This window comes from Haplochromis burtoni, unplaced genomic scaffold (genome assembly GCF_018398535.1).
Source record: "Haplochromis burtoni strain Fernald_Lab_line unplaced genomic scaffold, NCSU_Asbu1 Contig_49, whole genome shotgun sequence".
NCBI lineage: Eukaryota > Metazoa > Chordata > Actinopteri > Cichliformes > Cichlidae > Haplochromis > Haplochromis burtoni.
Window position 1 is genome coordinate 1,616,988 of NW_024582410.1, and position 20,184 is coordinate 1,637,171.

Consider the following 20,184-nt stretch of genomic DNA (forward strand, 5'->3'; position numbering starts at 1 on the left):
CTGTAAACGGACCAAACTTCAGCCAGGAGAACAACTGACATCATCCACAATATGAGGTTAGGCATTAATATACTGCAGGAACATGGGAATAGAGCAGCTGCGAGAGAATTCAATATTAATGAATCAATGGTATGGAAGTGAAGGAAGCAAGAAGAATGAGTTGAATAAAACTTGACTTATCTGACTGTTTTGTTTCGCTTAATGCGCCTAAAAATACAGTACAACAAATTCCACCTACAGGGTAGATAGGTTTGGTGGTGATATAGTGGAAAATAGTACATGTCTTTTTTATTTTTATTATTTTTTTAAAATTACATTTGAGTTTTTATTTTTATTTTTTTAGTTAAAATGTGGTTAGAATCACACATTACACTGAAAAAGACCATAGACTTTAAATTAAGTTAAATTATTTTCACAATCTACATGGTAGAAATGGTTGATCTAACAGCGTTGAAGGAGACAGGTCTTGTCTCACCTAAAGGAAAATGAGTGATGGCAACAGCAAAGGATTTACATATACTTGTTCACAAGCTATGTAAATATCGATTACCATGATCAACCACCTGCAAAGGCCTTTTTGAAAGGGCGGACAGGTCAGTAGGTTAAAGTTGCATATAGAAAACACACGGAGAGACTAAAAATAAATGAGCAAACATCACAAGTCGCATTCAATTTATCACTGATCAGACGAGCACCGGGACGACACTTCTTTTTCTTCTCAACACACATAAACAGACTGGAAAATGAAGGCGTGACACAAAGTGCTAATCCTGCTGGTCTGCACAGTTTCAACACAGCTTTATTGCACATCTGCACTCTGGTGCACCATTCATCCCCCTCCAATTATCCCACTTATCTAAATAACAAAAAATGTTTCAGGCAAATGCACATTGGCCATTCTAAAGCTTTACCACAATTAGAGATTGTGGGGTTTATTCTTGAGTGTCACCATTAATGACATATTCATGTGTGCTGCACCCCTAGCAGAGGTTTTGATGCTTTGTCCACCACTCCACTAATGCCATCACTTCACTTAATTACCCTCAATTAAGACACTATAGAAGAATTGCAAAGAATTGCTAATGAACTAATTTGGAGACGTGGAAACATTCAAAAGCAGTTCCTGGATTGAGGGCAATTAACCCCAGGCATTTTAGATAAGCCACTTCACTCCCTTAGCCCTTCTCTTTATACAAAAAGAAAATGTGAGCTTAAAGTGAAAGTCCACCCCCAAAAATGAGACAGTTTAATCAATATTTTGAGATAAATATCTGCTGACCATGAATAGGTACCTGAACTTGAATGCTTGTGCTTCTATGTGTTGCTAAGGGGACTGAGATATCATCTGGAAAAGATCCCATTTACTCATAAAACTCTACTTTATTCTTTCCACCCCATCTGCACTCCTCCACTGATTTTGTCCTGCGTTTAATACAAGTGACATGACTCAGTGTGAGCTGAATATGAGCCATCAGAAGAGTGGTGCTCATGACGACAATACTGAACACAGAAGCAAAGTAATTAAAGCTGAAATATAAGTAAAATAAAGATGTCGTTTTGAGACTGAGACTTAAAAAGACATTTGACAGGGGGCAATACCACGTTCAGTCATTTACTGTTTAGGTCAATTCACTATTGCTAAAGAAAACTATGAGTTGATTTGATGCAACTGCTTTGGATGAAAATAATTTCTTTTACTAGCAATTATTTCTACATCAGCTGACTTAATGGGTGCTTTTCCATACTGTTTGCTTAGATTTAGGAAACAGAAGGCAGCAAAAGTGACAGGTTTGGGAAAAGGTTTTGGTTTGTTTTAAAAAGTCCATGTTCACACCATGACACTACAGCAAAATGGCACCCAGTGCAGTTAAAAAACATGCCAAGGAGTCCTGCACAAGCATCGGAAGTGGGCCGTTTTCACCATTGCCATGACCCAGGGCCATGTCCAAGCAATATCTTGCACGTACTTCTTTGATGTCAACAGCTTTGACAAAATTAACAATAATAACAATAATAATAATACATTTTTACATATCTGACTTAATACTGTATGTCTGTTTAAATATGTATGCATATAGATATCCCAGCATATACTTTCAAGCTGTATGATTTGATATACATGCAGAGGAACTTTGTAAATGAGTGCTGGTTAGTTCTATAAAGACCTTGGACAACAGAGAAAGTGGTTCATCTTTTTACATAATGCAGTACAGATGGTCCTTATGTGCTTTAACATGTTTATGCTCAAATTGGGCAGCAAATTACATTGTGTACTGCCAATCACCACACAGCTTTGAGCTGTTGTTTGGGGCTTAATGCACAGTGCCCACATAAAGTGTTCACACAGGGATGAATCAAATTTGAGAACTATTTTTAAAGAATGCTGGCATTCCTACTTAGTGTTATATATACAAAGTTTAGCGTATGGGAAGAAAGACTAATAGAGAGAAATACGATTTGCTTTTTGAAAATAAAGCCCGATGACATGCAAACTTAAGATAGTTTTGTTTTTTCTATAATGATAGAAAATTAATTAGCAAGCACATTAAATTGTTGTGACAGTTGTTTGGCCTGCTCCTTAAATTACAGGTGAATCCCATTCCCCATCCCATCTATCGAATCATGTGTATTGTATTTCTTCTACTCCCTCCTTTCTCCCTCGCTTCTGTCTTTTGTTCTGCTGGTCCTGGGAGGACTGTGGGAACAGCTTGTCACTGACTTGTTAAACCCGATCAAGACAAAATAGTCCTACTACATACAGCACATTTGCCTGCAATGACAACTCATCCCAACAGAATTGTTAACTGTTGAAAAGTTTCCAACACCAACCTCTGATTCCCCTTTTGTTTTTGTTTTTTTTAAAGAAGTGATCACAGGATCAGCCTTACTTCATCCACTCAAATTCTCTGCAGCTTGGAGCGTTACAAAATACTTTCTATAGAGAACTATGGTGAGAGACTTGGTTTAAGACACCAAGGGGATTATTTCATCCTTCTGTTTAGCCGAGTGGTACTTCAGGTTTTTCAACAGCAAGTTAAAGTCTCTTGACAGCTGCTCACATTGATGGACAGCCTGCTGATCAATAAACATTCTCAAGCACACTCAGTGGCTGACTGTAGTATTTAACTACCCTTCAAGTGGTTAAACACGAATAATGGTGACGTTCATGCATTTTTTAGGCATATTGATTTCAGAATACTCACATTAACGTCCTATTTCCGATAAGAAAGCCACATAATATAAATCAGTGGAAGCGTTTCAAGTGTTGGATCCAGATTTATTGCCTTTACATTAGTGGCTATGTATTACAGCACCATGTAACTTCAGTAAATAAATATATACATATAAGAAACTACATTTTTTTTTTCAACTTTTCTTTGCTATCTTATTTTATTCTTCAATTTAAAAAATCTCGTTTAAGAATATTAAAAGTATTGTTTACATAAATTGTGGTAAGCATACACGAGCAGAAAAATAGTATTAGTATTTTTTTATACTTTGCAAACACACATTGCCTATCACAAGTGCAAATTTGTTATTCAGATTTGGCCTCATAAACCCAAATAAATGCATGACATCCCCAAAACAGAACAATAAAATGTGATTTGTTCTATCAGTTGCTGGGTTTGAAATGACAGCATTTGGTTTTCTTAATGAGATTGTATTATTTTCAAATGAAAACAATGTGCCTTAATGTCTGAGAGCCGGAAAAACAATTATACAGCTGCTTCCAATGCGCAAGGAAGAGGCATGCCAGCCAGCATCTCTCAATACAGATTAAGCATGTAAGATAGTTTAAGAAACTCATGTTTTTAAATGTATTCATCGTACTTTTCATCATCCTTCTAATGTCTTCCAGAATAGGTTATGCTAAGCATTGTGAAATCCTTCATGGCTTTGCTTTTCTTGGCCGTGTGATTTGACTATATGGGTCCAGATGTTCAGTGGCGTCAGTCAAAATCAGTACATTGGAAATCTTTGTCGAGCAGGTGTACAAAGCTTTGGATCAGAGGTGATGAGAGACAGAGCCAAGACGAAGACAAGATTTCTATATTTCAGTAAAGTTAAAGCACACCACGGCCACACAGCTGCCATAAAAGTACATTAACGCTGAATTTTATATATGCACTTTGATGTGTTTGCTATTTTCCGGATAGTGCATTAGATGACTCTTTGTTCATCGTGTTTCTGTTAATTGGGCAATAGCGAGTCCATTAAAACTGCGATTCTCTATAACTAATTGCAGTGCACTCGAGCCACCCTTTGAGGCTCTCCTGTTCATCAGCATAACACAGGTGTGAATGCAACACGTGACGCATCTGTGGCCATTTAGGTGACTGCTCGCGGCACTAACACACACACGCACTCACATGAGTAATGAGCAGCCTATGTGCATATACTGTGAGTCGTGCATGTCAGAAGCAATGCGAATAGGAATAATTAACGCATGTAGTGGATGTTTTTGTTGTCACCCTACTTGTTTTTGGCACATGCAATCAGATGGGATTTAAGGATTTATCACGTTCCTGGAGCATTTACATGAGTCACTGATGTATTATTCTTTCATAGCCGTGCAAAACCATGTCTGATAGCTGTCACTAGATGACAACAGCCTCTCTTCTGTCTCTTACTTAGTTTTTTCATTTCTCTGCAGAGCCTTCCCACTTTATATGAAACCTCTCTGCATTTTAGCATTTGTTTTTTCAGTTGCTACATGAGCCACATTGTTAAATAATCCAAATGCAGTATGTTTCCCAAACCTAAACTAGTACCACTTGGTACATTTTAATTGGCAGGTAGGGTTCAGGGTGGCATCATTCACTCTGTGTGTAGTCTCTTTGTCTCTGAATCAGAAAACAGTAAAAAATCTTCATGGTGATTTGATCAAATTCAGCATAGAGGAAGAAGAAAGAGTTACCTGTGTTACCTGCATGTTGGATGATCTTGGGAAGGGTGCTGGTTGGTTTAGGTCTATGAAACTGACTTCAGCTTTACTTCCTGTGGGCAGATGACCTGTTAATAGGCAAACACATAAATACACAGAACCAGAGTGACTTTAAAAACTACTTCCCCAGTAGATGTCAGTAAAACATTCTCATCCTCTGTGTGTTTTTCCAAAAATCTTGGCTGTGTGGCAGATTTTTTTTTTTTTTTTGAGAAATACTGAATAACATCAAATCACTCCAAGACTTTAATAGCAGCAGTCCAGTTCAGAAAATGTAATGTTGTAATAAATCAGGCAGAAATTCAGCTTTCAAACAAGTGCTAAGCGGTTAAATCTGATAAGCGCCAGTCAGTTATGATAAAAGGAGTCATTCCGCTGTGAGAGCCGTCTTCAGAGAGAGAAGGGGGGAAACTAAGTCCTTACAATGTATACAACTTGACACAAAGCAGGTCCTGTTGGCCACGTGTTTAGATAATCAACAGGTTTCCTGCAAAGACACGTATGCATAGACAAAAATACATGATGCAGGTCTGAGAGCCATTCAGTTCTTCTTTTGTTTGAATTTAGATTTCTTTTCAAAAAGTACTTGAATAATTAAAGATTGTTTCTTAATTAAAAGTACACCACGTCGATGAAAAGATTGAATTTTGCAGACGCAAAAGGTGAGCAAGCTTTGCTTTTTTTAATTTATTATCGTTTATATTCGCTCTCCTTGGTGCTGAATCTAAAAGTCTACGCGAAGCTCTCACTAAGGCTTTTTTTTTTAATGGAAAGAACTATATAGGCTATAAGAGAAAAGCCACGAGCAAAATTCTGTCTTTTCAATCAAAATGACAGTGATTAATACACCCCAGCCAATTAAAATATAATCTGAAGAAAAAATCCAATGTCGTTAAAAATATACTAACGGGCTAAATGAGCTGATTTGCCGCGGAAAATCTGTGGCAAGCGTGTGTGATTCTCCTGGCATGGGGTTTAATTAGTGTACCGACGAACAGCACTCTTTCAAGCTGCGGGTGATTTCTGTTTTAAATCACGTGTTGCTGCACTAAACTCAGGCTGGTTTCCCTGAATCTGAAAGGCAAATAACGACTGTCGTTACCGTCAAAGAGAAGCCAGCCTACTTCTTACGGCTCTCTCTCCCTTTCTCTCGCCGTCTTGCTCACGCACCCCCACCCCCTCTCCACTTTCTCCTGTGCAGCGCGTTTTGTCTCCAAAGCCCGTCTTCAGAAGCATGTCCTCAGACATGCAACAGCGATGCGATGAAGCGGACCAAAAAGAAGCCACCGGCGTGACAACATAAAAGCAGGTAAGCTGCTGACTGAATATTGGCCCCTTTATGATCAATAGTCTGTGATTTCTGAGAGGAACCAAAGGATTCGATATTTTATCTGAAGCTGTCAGACAAGAAGCGCTTGTTCTTTCAGTAAAGGGAGTTTATTAAGCTGTCTTGCTCAAGGACAGTCCGAAAGGAGGAACTAGTTGTGGTCAGGAGTTGAACCTTGGACTTTTTTTCTTTCTTTCTTTCTTTTTTTTTAGTATGGGACTATCTATCTATATCCGCCAGGTTGCTCACACAGCCACATCAACACCTGCATATACATTCAATATGTGGAAACTCGATTGTCACGGTGCTACTCCGAGTGGGGTTTATTCTGTTTTCAAACATTTCAGCGCTGTTTTGGTTTCATCGAGTGGCAAAAGTACATAACTCCTGTTTCACGTTATTCAGCTCAGAGAAAACATCCCGATCCTCGGTGACTATTGAAAAATATTTTTACACCTTATATTCGAACTAGAAAGAGCCCGTCTAATATCTACTGCTTTGGAAGCTATGCGCAATGAACACAAAGACATTTCAACAGCTCCCTGTGCCAACATCGGTGTCTTTGCGCATCTTAGATGGAGCAAGGGGAACTTTGTGGTTCTGATATACTTTTTTTTTGACAACCCCAGAAGCGGAAACAATTTCAGAGTCATGGACCGCTATACCTTATTAATTTTGTCAGTATTAAACGATCACACGACCATTGCGCGCATTTTTTTTTATCAAGTATTCAAGACGTTAAAGCCTCATTTCACCGGACATTACTAATTCCAGCAATCTGTTTGTGGATCATTTCTAAAAGGAAGAGCCAATTGACTTACTCGAACCATAATGTGTGCTTAAAGGACTCCAGTGTGACTTGGATAAAAGCGCTCCGCATCGTTTCATTCAAGTCTGGATAAAATTGCTGGTCTAATTTCTGCAGTAGGACGCAAATAATTCCCAATGGTGAGAAAACTCGCCTTTTGACAATTCCAACGTGCTGAAAGCTTATGTATACAGATCTGTGAAAGTCTATAATTGCCCAAAAGCGGTTTTCTCTCGTCTCATTAATTCGATAAAACCATTCTTGATTTCAGCAAGCTTTTTCGCCACATGTTCACATTCCCCGTGTTTTCAACAGCCATCGCAATAAAAAAAAAAGCATTTTTTTTTTCATATTTGCACTGAGATCTACCGCCACCTTTTACAATGAGATTAAGAGACGATTTGGCGTCGAAGCCGCACCAGAGGTGCGTAAAAGCGCAACGCAACAGAACAGATTTGAGACTGCGTGTTTCTGTCGGATTTTATTACCACGGGTCTTATAGTTGAGATGTTTTACTTCTAGATTGGATCTTCCAGTCATGTTTAACGACATATAGAGAGGCTTTTGCCACTAAATCGAACGGGGGGCTCAAAGGTAAACCTGTTTCTGTTTCAAGTATTTAGATTTTTTTTTTTTATTCGTTTATATCAAACAGCGTTTGGCTACAAAATCTATTGTATTTTTCTAATCTGCACGACAGCAAAATTAACCGCAGTCACAGTCGTGTGACTGGAAAGGAGACCAAAAAAACCCAACAAAAACTAACAAACAACAACAACAATAAAATGCACTCTACTCCTACTGTATCGTTCGGCTAGATTAATCATCGCAGTTGGACGAGCCCTGTGGTTCGCTGTGATGATTGGAGATTAGGTTGTAGTTTAGGGTCATTTAACTTCACTGAAAAGTTACAGCCAGAGAAGGGGGAGAAGAGGTTTTCTTGGAATTGGGGCAGGCGTGTGTGCGTGGGTGGGGGGGTTCCTCAGTTGTTACAGTGGGGAGAAAATCAGGTTTCGCCAAGACTGGCGGCTAATTCTGACTAAGAGAAGAGGAAACATATGGTCTCTCTGTGTTCCTCTTACCTTGATTTTAAGGACTTTATAATAAGGCTAAGTACATTTTTCTTGTGCGTATTCATTTCTTTTATTCTTAAATATTTAGTCTGATGCAGTTCACCAACATCTGTGCTGATATCTGATATTTTCAGCATTGTGTTGTACAGTTAACTGCTGTGGCTTGACCTTGATTACGTTTTGATTCCTGACTGTAACTGGCTTTGTTTAAAGAGCTGACGAGTAAACAACAAAGACGTGGTGTTGCCTTAGTACCTCCTATCCACGCGGAACGTTAACACGATGCTGGTTTTGTTCTCGTAAAATCATTATTAATTAATGTGACATTTGATTTAGTTTCTTGCCAGAAAAAAAGGATTTCCATTTGGTGTGGAATCCGTTTCGCGCCGTTTTCATCTTTGGAATTGCACTACAGGGGAACTAGCCCAGTTTTCAGTGTGACGAATAGTGTTCATTTGGCAAAACTCTTAAAACATGATGAAGTCAAAAGGAAACAATATCAAAAACGTCAACAGGTTTGTGCTTGAGACAAAAACATGATTTTTTTTTTCCTGAAAATGTTTAATATTGCTGTATGTGAATGTGCAGATAAAGTTGTTGTCTACTTATTATGTTTTTATGGGGGAAAAGCAACTAAAGGCAAAAAATAAATTCCATAAGGTGTAGAAAAATCACTCAACAGATTCACAGGACCTCTAAAAACACAAATGCAAAAGATAATAATCACTGAAAATCAAATCCAAACCTGGATCAGTCATATTTATTACATAATAGCATTATAAAAGGTGATATTTGTGTACACTTGGTAAAGTGTAGCTTAACTGTTGTAGCTGTATAAAGTGCGACTGTTTCACTGTGCTACCCACGTCTTTTTCACAACTCCAACCACTTTTTAAGTTCCCAAGGCTTTTATTGTGTCCCTTTGTTCCTTCCGTTCTGTAGCAATGAAAATTTTTCTCTAAGCAAGTATTTGTTTCAGCAACTGGTTGCTGTCCATTTCCACTTAAGACCATGTCTGATACCATGATGCTGATAGGTGAGATTTACATGAACTGTGAGTTATTCATTTTTGATCTATTAGATTTTTTTTAAGTTATTTATAATTTCATGAAGCTCGCTGAGGTCTACTAAGATCAGATGTGTAGCTTGCCTTAATTTAAACCCTTTTCTTTAACCCTACTGCTATTCCATGAAATATGCAGATGACAGAGTGTCAGCATCTGGTGTCCATGAGCTTGACTGATGTAGTAAATGATGACATGCATTGATTTACATATCACCCTGCAGTTCTGCATGAATATTGCGTATTGGTGTCTTTGTTGTTGATGCAGATGAGTGTGAATGTGTGACAAATATTTAATAGATTAAGTGTATTTCTGGGATTTAAGAATCATCACCTTTTGCTTTGCTTTTGTGTTTAAAAGTGATCTTTATTCCTCATGTGTATAAAACACGCTAATGAAAGCTCTCATTCTTGTTTGATGTCTTTCACGTTGAAATCATGACGATTTTAACCAAAACCGTGCTTCATAACAGTGAGACATGCATGCACGTACACTCAAATGAAATGGAATGAATCAGTCTTTCTCGGTCACATTCACACGAAGGACGGAGAGCGAAGCGATTGAAGGAGGAGGCTCATGTCAATGCTGCTACCTTCAGTGAAGGCACATTGCACACATATTGCTAAATCTGTGCTTTTGGCAGCGTTGGAAACAGTGTTACAGACAAGGTTGCTTTTGTAAATAGTTAAATTTAGCCAGTGGGGTGCCTCTTTGCATGGACATAAGCTTCTCAGTTGTAGAGAGGCTGCACAGTGCACATTAGTGAATCTGTGTATCTGGCACACACAGAAAGGAATGTCTAATTATCACGCTTTCAGCCGCAGTAGGGTCCTCTATTTGCACTGAGCTCCTGCTCTAATCGCTGTCTTTTTGTTGTCATTACACACTTATTTATTTTATTTTTTATGCAGTTAGAATGTTATTTTTGCTCCATGTGGATGAGCCGGAAAGTCCGTGTGGCATCGCCTGGGTGTTGAAGGAAGCAATTGAGCAGAAGCAAAAGAATGGGCTCAACTGATCTGTGGAATTTTTCTGAAAGAGATGAAAAGAGATGAAGGGGTTTTACATAACAGTGAGCATGTTGTATACAAGTACAGATATATATGCAGGGATATGAGGTTATGCGAATGAAAAGAGTGACGGATGAGGATGTCATTGACTCATACATATATAAACGTCGTTTCATAAGCCTAAATATGCATATATCCTCAGTCAGAGCGTGCAGATTTTCATACGTTGAAGCTGATTCGGCCAGTGGAACAAATGACCAATGTACCATTTAGTTGGACTGCTTCTCAGATGATGAGCGACTGCAGAGCTTTGCAATATGAAGTGGCTCTAAACCACTGCACGAAGTGGCATTGATTGGACAGCATGAGAGGAGGGAGATTCCTCCTTAAGGTCATTATCAAGCAGACAGAGAGAGTTAGACGAAACAAACCAGTGTAATTGCATTTGTAACAAAAGACTTGGAATCAATGGACTAAGCACTACATACAGCAGTTGGTCAGCGTATTTCATCAACATTCAAATGGATCCAGTCTCACTGTAATTGCTTATAAAATCTATGCTACGAAATTAGTTCAGCAGTTCTCTATGATGTAGTCTGTTCTCTTATATGTCGTGATTCAGAATGTGTCTGACAAACCAGAAACTTTTTAACACTTTATAACATTTAATGAATTTTGACAGATAATTATTTATACATAATATTGCTACACACATACACATTAACATTTGATGATGTATTAACAGGGACTATTAAGCTTCATGCTCTTCCAGACATCTACATGTACAGTCTAAGTGCACAAAAAACTAAGTACAGCCTTACTGCATTGATAGAAATCAAGAGGGGAATTGGCAACCAGGTGTTTTGGCTTGCAATGTTTGATCTGAAAAAAAAAAGTGTGAGACAAAAGTGGAGATATTTATCCATAACCGACAGTGCATCAGCACAAACACCTCATACTGCCGGGCATGGTGGTGGAGGGGTAATGGTTTTGGCTTGCTTTTTAGCCACAGGACCTGGAAACCTTGCAGCCAATGAGTCAACGATGATCACCTCCGTATATTAAATTATTCTAAGTATTCTAGAGTTGAATGTGAGGCTTTCTGTCCCACATCTAAAGACTGGCTGAAAATGGGTCATGCAACAGGATCATGATCTCAAGCATACCAGAAAATCTATAAAAGAAAGACTGTAAAAGAAAAGAATCAAGGTGCTGTGATGGCTCATTCAAAATCCAGCCTTTTTTGAAATACTGTGGTGGGACCTAAAGAGAGCTGTGCAAGAATGAATGCCTGCAAGCATCAATGAACTGAAACAACACTGTAAAGATTGGGACAATTCCAGAGAGACTGCTAAAAGAAAACAAAGGCATTGCTGCTAAAGGTTTTTCTACAATATACTGAATCATTGGGTTTAGTAAGTTTTTCGTAGGACTGCATAGAGTTCTTTTTACATTAATATTGCAATGCTGTCTGGTTTGGTTTATCTAGTTCCTCAGGAAGTTGCAGCTCAAGGCCTGATCAAGATCAAACAGCAATGTCTACAACCTGATTTCTCAAAAGAGATGGATTATACTTTAGGGTTGTATTTCAAAGGCGTTGCATGGTTTTTCTTTTAGTCTAAAATTGATTTGAAGTTTCTTATTGGCTTGACATGTCAGATATACTTTTTAGATTTTTAAATAATACATCTCACAGATCCTCTGTAGCTGGCATCCAACTTACCAGCTCAATGCCTAGTCTCTGGGAATTTTGTTTTTATGGCCATTTCTTAAGAATACTTAGGACAGATCATTTTAGCTTGGCCTTTAATTTAGCTGACTCATCATTATGTTCTTTTTTTTCCTTTTTGAACTTCAGGTTCTATTTTCTTTTTTTAATATGGAACTTTTTTTTCCTTCTAAATTTTATTATATCCACTTTTGTTTTACCATTTTCAAACCCGAAGCCACAGAGCTAAGCTGTGAAAGGTTGAATTGCTTCCTGGACTGGAAAACTTCAAGCACCTCATGGTTTTGTTAACGAGTGGAGAAATTCCCTGACAAATCGGTGCATGACGCCACAGCACATATCTAAGAAAGGGCTTAAGACTCTCAGCTAACGTGGGAAGACCTCGGTATCCCTCTTAGAAGTGCTTTAGCTGGTGGCTGGTAAGAGGAAAGCATGGACATCTCTGTCTAGAATACCTCACCCACTATGAGCCCAACCCTTGTTTTGTAAAGCACGTGTTTGTGGACATGGCATGTGAAAACAATTTAGTTCATTCATTAATTTTCATTTATAAAGCGTTATTTTACTCTTCTATTGTTGGACTTTTTTTTTTTTTTTTAACTCTTTCGACTGAAGTTTGTGTACACAACTTTTTAAAATGAAAATAGCTGCCTATTTTTACTCTTGGGTAGCAAAACCAAAAAAATGAAAGATGTTCAATTTCACGATAGATTTCAGTAGAGTTCAGTTCTAATATAATTTTCTTTTAGCTTATTTTGTTATGTATTTTACTATGTTATAACTGGTACCATGACACATTAACTGGAGCCATATGGAAATAATAAATCACTCTCCTGATGAAATATACTTTGTTGTATACTATATACAACAAAAAAACTCTTCAGGTGGACTTTTGACCAAAACAGGTCACCATTGGTAGTACTGAATTTTGGGCAGAAAATAGAAATAAGATACGGCCACACTTTAGAGGACTAAATAGTAAAGTACACTTTTCAAACATTGTAAAATGTCCTTACTCTTTTTTCAAAAATTAACATTATCAACATCTTATCTTAAATCAAACTGGATGCAAAATGTCCCGGTGGTGCATCTTCATAACGTTAGCCCTTTTACCCTAGCAGCATTGGTCTGTGTTGCATTCCTGAATAACAGAACCTGAACAGCAGTTGAAATGCGACAGCAGCAGTCATAAGTACTACCCTCTAAACCTCTGGAGATTCCTTTGAATGTGGTGCACTTCCAAAAGCCTCAGGTGTTCTCCAGTCTTGCCACTCACCCAGCAATAATGCAAGGCAGCCATTCTTTGCTCTTAATTACTCTGAGCCTCAGTACCAGATAATTCCAACCAGCTTTATTATCTGGCTCAGCCATTGTCATTTCCTCCATAAAACATTCAGATTTGGTATTCCTGTCTGCTCACATCTGACCTTGGCAGGGAGGCGTTATTGTAATTGCCCACAGGCCAAATTCCTCTATGACTGGAGATTGTAAGACACATTAGACTAAAAAGGTGGAATCTAGCTTTCCCTCTGACCCATAGCATATGCTTTTACACACAACTAGGGCCTATTCACAGAATGGCATTACCAAGAGAGCTCTGTGATGTGGACAAAAACAAAGAAAGAAGGTAGGAGTGAATTTAGATTGCTTTCTTTTTTTTTTCTTTTTGCAGTGCAACTTTAGCAGCAGGGGGAACAGCTTCAGCTGGTGTCACAAGTTCTTGTAAATGGCGCCAACATGACAGGGCGCCTTAATATCTCACTGTGCTGCTGCAGATGTTTTTGAAGCAGCCCTGCGTGACTTTTTCTTCTTGTTGGCGAGGAGCACTAACAAGCAATTAGCCAACAGGAGGAGTGCTTGGTATTTCATGGGACGAAAGCTGAGCTTACAGTCTAAGAAAGCTCTTTGTTTTGCCTTTGAAGGTTTGGTCATAGGAAGGAAAATTCGCAGCAGATATAAATGCAGGTTAAAATCATTTAGGGACATGAGGCAGAGGAGCGATGCTCCTTGTGTTTAAAAGATGTAAAATGACCAAACAGAAGATACAGATGCACATAACCTTCATTGTACCATTGGGAGTTTTGTAGATTTATACAGCAGATTATATAACAGTATGTGTGATCCATTAGAAGTAGCTGAGCATTAATTCATGCTAAGTGCGAGTCAATGAGCTGCTGGCGGTTGATTTCTATTTGAATAGGCAATAAAAGTCAAACTGTCTTCCTGGAGGAATTGCTGTCCTAATTACTGGCCTGCCTGAAGCTGATAAACAGGAATGATCATCAGTTGGAGACGCCATGTACTCAACGTCAATAATGAATCACAGTCATTTCTTCCCTGCCATTCTCTTGTTCTTACTACAGACAGATTATGCCATCTGTTGGCTTCTTGACTACTTTGGTGCAAGTTGAATGGTTAGTGGATAGACTGCCATGAAATTGGATAGGTATTCATGTCTGGGTAACCGTTAGAAGACATAATGATGTTTAGCATCGCTGTTTGTCATGATGTTGTGATAGTTTTGATAAAATTTGCTAATTGGCTTATTATAATGGAAAACAACACAGCAGTTGTTATACCTGTGAACACTGATGTTGTAAGCATGTCTAGCTAGCATTAGCATGCACGACTATAAGCTTCATTTCAGTTTGCAATTCTAAAATATGATCATATATTTTCTTATTGGAGTTTTGAGAATGTTTTGTAACAACACTGCGACTAAAAATTTAGCTAGAAAACTCAAAATGTGGCTTTTGCTACAAATTTGCTTTTTTAGAATAAAATTCAATTTTTTTAAGGTAGGTATTTAAACTCAGAATGGCTCTTTATTGTAATTAAAACAACAAACCTAAAATACTTCAATGGGGTACTTTGAATTGCAATCAGTAATGACACAAAAAGCAATGAGCAGTCTTCTCTTTGAATATTCCTTATTGCATTTTGGATCTACAAATTCTATCAATAAACTGGGCTTTTTTAGGAATGTAACTAACAGGTCTGTTCATTTTGAATCCCTACCAAAAATAGAAACTACATACAGCATACATACACACATAGATCTTATTTCACAATTAAATATAACTGTCTACAATGAAAGAAAATTTACTTCGAAAGCCAGACATATTGCATTCAGAGCTTTGAAAATCACTAATTTTAGAAAGCATTAGTTGAAATAGCTTAAGGGATTTGAAGTGTTACAATTCAGTGTCTATAGAAAAAAAAATAGATTTCGTTTCAAGACAGTTTACAAATTGTCAGAAAGAGTATGAAACAATTACATTCTGTCTTCAAATTCCCTGTGAGAAAAAGACCATGTGTGAAATCAAAGCTGAATTAGAGCTGCCTCTGAGACAGATGACTTCACACGAGACGCAATACTGTGTACACACACAGCAGATGAACATGGCCGTGGCCCTGGATACTGTGGATCAAATCAAAAGGTAAACATTCTTCTCTCCACACTGGAAAAGAGGCTAGCGTAGTGGCTGGCACAGCAAGAAGGGAGCATCGTTTAACCAGGTCAATATTATTAAGTCCAGTCATAAAAGTAGTCTGTTAATGTTATTGCATCCGGTGTCACCTCTTGTTTTATTCCTCTGATTTGGCAAGTGAAGACTTGTTTATTGCCTGAGGTGTAACCTGGTTCTTCCTGTGTTTCTTTTAATGCCCGGAGGCTTTGCAAACTGTAGTTCCCCTTTATGTGGTCAGTCGGTTCAATTTATTGACTCTGTCAACACTGTCTTTTTAAACGAAAACGTGAGATGAAGCCCAGATAATGGTAGTAAATACCACAGAGTTTGATGACATTTGGCAGATGTTGACTTTTTTTCCTCTCAGAAAAGATTTCTGTTTTTGAGGTGCCTCCAGGGAAACTGGAGTATGGACACTTTCACTTTTATTCCAATATACACAAACACGGAAATTAGGGGCATGTGATATTTCCACAGGATAAGCATGCTTGGTTTATTTAAAAGACAAAGCACAAGCTAAGATTATATGTACATTTATGAAGTGCAGTGTGACTGTGTCATCCGAGACCTGGATGGTTCACTTCCCCTCAGGCTTGGCTATAAGAAGTCAGTGGACGTTGTACTTTATCCAAAGCTTTGTACAGATTCGTGGTTTAGTTTGACATTCTCAAAGAGGATCCCTGAAGGTCTGTGTAACTTGTTCCAGGTGAACGATTTGACATTTGGAAGAAATGCCAGCGAGGAGGAAAGTGGGCACTTCTTGTGTTTTCCAAGCTCGTGCGTGCTTGTGTGTTGTGGAATTTTGGGGGGTTTCTTGTTTGCATTCATCAGTGGATGTATGGTGAAGTTCAGCACATTTTCCAACCAATTTTTAACCTCTCTGGCATATTATTCACTATGTCAGAGTGAGAAGCCCATCTGAAATGCTGTTATTTGACTTGACAGGAACAGGACTGCTGACAGAGTCCAGAGACTACGCTGTGTCAGAGGAACACAAACAGACTGTAGGATAGATTCACTGTGTGAGGCACCCGTCGCCCCTATGTTCACACTCTCTGATGGCCCTTTTTGACAGCCCTCTCAAAAACAAACCAGTCATAGCAGAAAAAATGAAATGCCTCATCATAAAACAACTTAGGGTCACACGAAATGGATTTCCCAAGTTGTTATCTTTCGTTGCCATCCACGCTAATTGTTTGGCTAGCATTTTTAATAATATTATACTATGCAAATTCCTACCTTTTTCTAAAAAGCAGTCATAGTTTTGACCTCTAGCGCTTTTTTTTTTTTCTTAATTGGCTGCAGTGAAGTAGGTCATATCAATAAACTTGCCACTCACCAATGGGTGTGGTTTGTTACATAACCGCAGTGAAGTGCAAAATTGAGCCACTGGATGTCTCTAAAAGCATGTTTTTTGGATGACTCATCCTGCATTAGTGGTTCATCCTTTAATTTGTCCAATCATCTGTGAGTCATCATTCATCACTAACATTATTAGCTTGGCCATATTAGGTAGTTGGGAAATGTTTGGGCTTGAAGATGTTATTGGAAATGCAGGTCAGTTAGGGTCCTTTACCTCCACAAATTTCTGTGGCTCTCCAAAGACCTCGTGCCAATTAAGTCTTTGTTTCTTTTTTCGTATTCAAATTCACGTATTTTGCAAAAGTTAAAGATGGTGTTAATGCATTCACTGTGTTAATCACACTGCACAGCTGAACAAAATGAAGGAGAGCATTGCTATGCAGGTACATCTCCGCAGCTGTCTCTACTTTGTCTGTCGATCAGGAGAGAAATACAAGAGACAAGGTCATCCCACTTCTCTACAATTTTACACAGTTTCCTTGTCCGATCAATACTCTCCAACATGGCTAAAAAAGAGAGGTCTCATTCCCCAGTCACCTAATAATTGAAAGCAGTTAGCATAGAAGATGGGACACGAGTAACAGCGGCGTCTGCTTCTTGTTTTTTCATTGAATAAAATCAAGCTTTGTAGTAAAAGCTCAAACTCAATGCTTGGAATGTTTTAGGTAAAAACCTTTTCCACTTCAGTTTGGGACATATTAACTTTTTTATTTTTATAAACAAGGGCAAAATACAGAGTATCCAAATCCAATAAAGCATGCATTAATAGAAAAGTTTTAATGCAGGAACTTTTCATTATCTTAGAGAATTTCTTTCAAGTAATTCAGTTGTAAAACCAACTTGTATCAGTAAAAGTTGATTGTTTTTAATAAGCTGAAAAATATGGGTTTTAAGTTTTTATTTGACTGGGAATGACAAAAGAAATGTCCCGGGTCTCTTTATCTCTGTACCTGTAAAACGTTTTCTTTTCTGTTCTTTCACATTTCTCATTTGATGTTCAGATTTTATTTGATCAAAAATGTTCCCAGTTTCCAGATCACTCTTAAAACTGCGAGCCTCAATACTCAGAAGTACTTTAAACTTTTTTTCATACGTCTTTTTTTATGCAAGGCAGCTTTTCAGTCTTCAAAGTAATATTAACTTTTTTTATTTTGTGGGCCGACACATGTCTCCGGTGATTAGTGCTGACTGTCTGACTTTGCATTGGGGGACTGAGGACTTGTTGCGGTCTTCTAAAAACCTAATGAGATTAGTGGTTTATTGGTGGGGGAAGTACAGGAAAGGTCATCCACTTTGCTAAAAGCACAGATGGCCATAGCATTGATTTGAGGAAAGCACCATTCTCCAGGTGCCTAATTAGAATTATTAACATATAGTCAGTTTTAAATTAGATCTAGGTAATATTGAATCAGGTACAGTATGAATAAAAGGTCAAATAAGTGAGTTACAATAAAGGCCTAAGTGTCTTGATTCTTATCAACATAACAGAAAACATAGGTTGCTTTGGTGATATTTAACATAGCAAGCACATTGACGTCAAGAATGGGAGAACTACTGAGGATTCTTGTGATGGGTCATCCCCTCTGCTTTCATGCTTCCTGTAATGTCCCATTGTTGGCACTTGCATTCAAAGCTGGATATGCACGTTTATGCTTTGATTATTATCATCTACACAATAGATAATTGATCTGACCTTGACATTCTGTCTCAGCACAGCACCTCAGCAGTACTGTTTTATGTTTTCAAACAAACCTCCTTATTGGGAAATACATTTATTTTGGTAGATAAGTGAACACCAAACCTTGTATCAGAGCGATTCTATCTTTAAATTACACTTCTGTGAGAATGTGAGTGCGTGTTCTGCATAATTATGCCCTTAAACAACTTCTGTTCAGAAGTGCAAATGTTGATACTGAGTCTGACTCAATCTTCTTGTCCTTGAAACCACTTAACTTTGTATATTCTAATTCTCAACTGCAAAGACGCACTTTGCACGTGATTAAAAACTGCTCACCTGACAAACATTGAAAGTGCTCAGCTTCCAAGGACAGTCCTGTTGTGGTCATACAGGGGTAATTTCAAATGTTTTTAGCCTCTCAGTTGGGGGCCTCTACTCACTGGAGAGCTGTGCCATAATATGAGTTAAATTAGGATAATAATTCCTACTCCCCAAAAGATTCATTATGGCAGCCATTCCTGGAATTATACCAGAAGGAACTAAATCCCTCGGAGTTAATTTCAAACTGTGGTGTCACTTTTCACAGTGATGCAACAGAGGAGTGCAGCTCGTCCAATTACCTGTTGGCTGGTGATTTATTTGGTCACTTCTTTTCTCCTTCCATCCTCACGCTAGCATCCTTCACTCACACTCAGTCATTCCCCTCTCCCTACTTTATAATTCTGCTTATCCTATATCCCGGCTTCTCTCGTCTTTCCATCTCCCCTCTGCTCTCCGTGTTTGGCCTCTATATCTCCAGAGCAGTAATGGTGCGGTTCACCATGCCGGGACTCAATAATGAAGCTGTTGCCCCAGAAAAGCCATGTTAATGTTGACTCTGGGATCAGATTCTGCTCCAAGACACACAGCGGTGACAAATGAATGTGCCATATTGAGCCAACCAAGCTCAGTAAACAGCACATATAGATTTGGGGCTTTGACTGAGAACTGGGAGATGAGATATTTTGCCAAGAGATTATGGATATGAGAAAACAGAAATTCAAATTTATCACCAGGGGATATTTGAATGAGCTGTTAACATAACTTTAACTTGCAGTAAATAGCTGAAAACTTGTAGCTTTTTGGGGCATGTCCAACTGGAGTAGTACATTGTGTTAATAAATGGGAAAGTGGAACTGCAGCTCCCTTAAGTATTGGCTCATCCATCTGGTTGTCAGCAGCATTGACGAGCTGTCTGACTGCTCTGGCTTTGCTACTGTGACCTCCCTTGACCCCCTCGATCCGGTCTGACAGGCAGCGATGCGCTCTGTTAGTAGAAAGGTGTGTGCATCTGTCTGTCTTCTTCTGTGCTTAGCTGCATTTACATCTGAGGATTGGTGTGCCAGTGACCCCGGCTGATGTACATAGGCAGGCACAAGGAGTTTCCTATGTTTGCCATTCCCATGTTTCTCCTGTCAGACTCTGTCTGGAGCCTGCAGAGCAGCCATGCATGCCTTCCCTCCATCACCAACAATACTCTGTCTGTTATGCCCACCCATGTTCCTGTAGCCTGATGTATAATCCATTTAAGTACCTTCAAACTATATTAGGCCCATTTCAAATGTTTGTCCCCAGGGACATCCTAATGTAAAGCCCCACTGTGATGCTTTTAAGTAAAACTAAACCGGGTTTGGCTGCCAGATACAATACTATTTAACCAAGCATAATATGTATTGCTG

At 38.6% G+C, this 20,184-nt stretch overlaps 1 protein-coding gene across 3 annotated transcripts in view; it reads left to right on the forward strand.

The window, feature by feature from the left end:
* Positions 1–5,993: 5,993 nt before the first annotated feature.
* chrm2a (cholinergic receptor, muscarinic 2a) overlaps positions 5,994–20,184 on the forward strand; it is an 85,379-nt gene continuing 71,188 nt past the window's right edge. The window contains exon 1 of one of the 3 annotated variants that reach the window (XM_005923544.3): positions 5,994–6,254. The gene's annotated coding sequence lies outside the window, so the exon portion shown is untranslated. The other 2 variants (XM_042220485.1, XM_042220484.1) reach the window with 2 other exon arrangements.